A 328-nucleotide genomic window follows, 5' to 3' on the forward strand; every position below is an offset into this window, starting at 1 on the left:
AGACTCAACTGCTTCCGGTGGGCACATGGCAGCAGCTGGCAAAATTAAATGCAAGTTCCATCACAGTAAATGACGTTGACATACCGTTTGTTCAGACAGCTACCAACTTGGGAGTTTTGCTTGATAGTAAATTATCGATGAAAGATCATATAAAGATGATATCGATTTCATGCGTCTCCTGTCTCCGAAATTTGTATCGAATTAAACACTGGTTGGACAGATCAACCATAGAAACTTTAGTGCATGCATTTGTTACGTCTCGTTTAGATTACTGTAACAGCTTGTTGTATAAAATACCCGACAAATCAATAGCTATTTTGCAGTCGGT

Source organism: Helobdella robusta (assembly GCF_000326865.2).
Source record: "Helobdella robusta unplaced genomic scaffold HELROscaffold_26, whole genome shotgun sequence".
In the NCBI taxonomy this organism is placed as follows: Eukaryota; Metazoa; Annelida; class Clitellata; order Rhynchobdellida; family Glossiphoniidae; genus Helobdella; species Helobdella robusta.